This window comes from Pterocles gutturalis, unplaced genomic scaffold, assembly GCF_000699245.1.
Source record: "Pterocles gutturalis isolate BGI_N339 unplaced genomic scaffold, ASM69924v1 scaffold7393, whole genome shotgun sequence".
Lineage (NCBI taxonomy): Eukaryota > Metazoa > Chordata > Aves > Pterocliformes > Pteroclidae > Pterocles > Pterocles gutturalis.
In genome coordinates this window covers 44,985-47,343 of record NW_010120433.1, presented here as the reverse complement: position 1 = coordinate 47,343, position 2,359 = coordinate 44,985, and the positions used below count along the sequence as shown (strand labels likewise).

At 48.3% G+C, this 2,359-nt stretch overlaps 1 protein-coding gene across 1 annotated transcript in view; it reads left to right on the top strand.

Annotated features, from left to right (window-relative positions):
- The first annotated feature begins 1,485 nt into the window (after nucleotides 1-1,485).
- LPAR4 (lysophosphatidic acid receptor 4) overlaps nucleotides 1,486-2,359 on the top strand; it is a 12,283-nt gene continuing 11,409 nt past the window's right edge. Inside the window, exon 1 of the mRNA XM_010076903.1 lies at nucleotides 1,486-1,726. The gene's annotated coding sequence lies outside the window, so the exon portion shown is untranslated. The remainder of the gene's footprint in view (nucleotides 1,727-2,359) is intronic.

Genomic DNA, 2,359 nt, shown 5'->3' with positions numbered 1-2,359 from the left:
AAGGCCTGTGTGTATCGCTTTGCGAAATGTGCCTTGGAGGGCAGCAGCAATATATTGCTCTGGGGACTTTTTCTTCCTTGTTAATACCAAAATCTTTTAATGTCCCATAGAGGAAAAGGTTGGGAATTTATTTTTTTTAATGATCTCTAGAGGCATCAGGGGCCACCCTACAGATTCTGCTTTTCCAGCTTCTAGTTTTGGCTATAGCTGGCAGAAAAAAAAAAGATGCACTTTTTAAAGAAAAAAAAACAAACCTGGATTTACAGGTGAGTGAGTAACCTGATCACTAGAGATGCTTCTGAATTCAATGGCAACCATGGATGGATGTGAAGTTGGAACCACTGCAATGGTTTAGAGGGATGGACTCCACAAAGGGCGAAAATACCACCCCCAGTCTCCCGTTAGGTTAGAGGCAATATTATAAAGAGGAGCTTCTGAGGTTCACAACAGCTGAGGACTTTCGTTAGGAGCGTTTAATTAAACCAGTAACTCTGGAGAGAAAGCAAACCTCCCAGATGGGTGCAGCTGCCTGGTTAAATTCCAACAGCATCAAAGCTGGCACAGTTGCTACATTCTGTCTAGATACTGTACGAAACACAGAAGTTTTGTTTTGAGATCTATGCTGTATTTAATCTTCAAGGAGTAACAAGTCTCCTCTCTAAGGGGTTTGCCCAGGAACTGGCAGTTTTGAAGGCTGAGCCGCAAGATGCTAATCTGCAGAGTTTCAGTGTGCTCACTCTAATCTGCATCAGTATACTCAGCTTCAAACCATCCCAACTACACTTCTTTCCCTAAAAAGGGCGATTTCACATGCAGACGCGTTGTTTAATCGGTCCCTGTTGAGAACACCCACTCTCGCATAAGAATGGGCCCCGGGGGTGTGAAAGGCAGTTGCATTGCACCCCAGGGAGCAGGATTCCCATCCTGCCAGCCTGAAAATGCTAACAAGCCACCAAGGGCCAAAGCTCAGGATTCCCATCCTGCCAGCCTGAAAATGCCCACAAGCCACCAAGGGCCAAAGCTGATTTCTGTATGGGAGTTTCCTGGCGAATTTTGCATCTTGAGCCTTTTCCCAAGCGGCATCCTCACCTCCACACTTGTACACGAGTGACAGCGGTGGCCGGTGTCTCTGGCCATCCCTTCCCCATTTACCCAGCTGGCTGTCATCTTTACCAGCTCAAAAAGGGAAAATGGACCTGTGACCATTAAGAGCAGGAAACAGCTGCACCTTCACCGTTTTCAACCCAACTCCAGGCTCGTGTTTCATACGTTTTATGAAAGCGTGAGCCCTCGGAGGCTGAGGTTTTGCAGCCTGGAGCTGGGCTGTTACATGAGATCTTCAGGAAGTTATTTGCATCGCCTGGATAAAAGCCCGTGGCGGCTGGGCACGCTGCAGAAGCCAGGCAGAGCCCAGCCCAGCCACCAGCCCAAGGAATAACATTAGTTCCAGCTTCACAATGAGTTGTTTACTGGCCTGGGCTGCCTGTGGGAACAGCCGAGAAGAGCGGAGGAAAAGGGGAGACAAACACAATGCGAGCGAGACGCCTTAGGTGGGAGGCTGGGCTTTGAAAGCAGACTCGGGATTTCAAACCTATGGAACTGGAGGGGGCTGAAAAAGAAATAAAAGGGCACTGGCTACTGCACGGCATAACCAGGCTGAGGCAAATAAACCGTCCTCTGCATTGCCAGAGGATCCTCTTCCCCAGCTGAAGGGCTGATATCAAAGGTAAGATAAAAATAAAAAGCTTTTAGCGGGTGGCTCTGCTGGGAGGCAGCTTCACTGAAAGGCAGCAGCAGCTCTGAGGGAGAGTTACACAGGCAAAAGCAGCTGCGCTTCCCTGGAGTATTTTTAATTATGGCTCTAAACATTTGAAAGCCTACAGGTTTTCCAGCAGGAACCCGGGGCTTTCAGAGCAAACTGCTGGGGGACAAGAGCCCGGACTGTTCTAGTCAGCTCCTTTGATCAGATTCTAAAAAAAAAAAAAAAACCCACCTAAAAAAGAACCCTATTCTAAATCTCTTTAGAAAGATATTTTATTTTTATGCTCAGCTTTGCTTTGTAGCTCCCCATTCTTACCCAATACTTTCCCGATTCCCAGCTCCCCCTCCTTTTTTTTTTTTTTTTTTTTAATTGGAAGGAAAAACAATTACAGCCATGCAAAGGAAAATCCGAGATTTACCCAGCTTTTCCCCTGCTCATTACCATCCCCGGCGCGGAGGCTCTCGCAGGCTGTGTCCGTCCAGCTCAGGAAATCCACGCTCCCCATTGTCGGGCTGTCCTGAAGCTGCTCATTCCGCCCTGGGAGCTGGGCGATGCTGGGGACGGGAATTACAGCCCTGCGAGAGGGACCCACAGAGA